Genomic DNA, 281 nt, shown 5'->3' with positions numbered 1-281 from the left:
AAATGGACACATTCTTAGAAGAACACAATCTTCCGAGACTGAACCCGGAAGAAAAAGAAAATATAAACAGACCAATCACAAGAACTGAAATTGAGACTGTGATTAAAAATCTTCTAGCAGGGCTTCCCTGGTGGCGCAGTGGTTGCGCGTCCGCCTGCCGATGCAGGGGAAGCGGGTTCGCGCCCTGGTCTGGGAGGATCCCACATGCCGCGGAGCGGCTGGGCCCGTGAGCCATGGCTGCTGAGCCTGCGCGTCCGGAGCCTGTGCTCCGCAACGGGAGG

This window comes from Physeter macrocephalus, chromosome 21 (assembly GCF_002837175.3).
Source record: "Physeter macrocephalus isolate SW-GA chromosome 21, ASM283717v5, whole genome shotgun sequence".
In the NCBI taxonomy this organism is placed as follows: Eukaryota; Metazoa; Chordata; class Mammalia; order Artiodactyla; family Physeteridae; genus Physeter; species Physeter macrocephalus.
Note: the sequence above shows the minus strand (reverse complement) of the source record.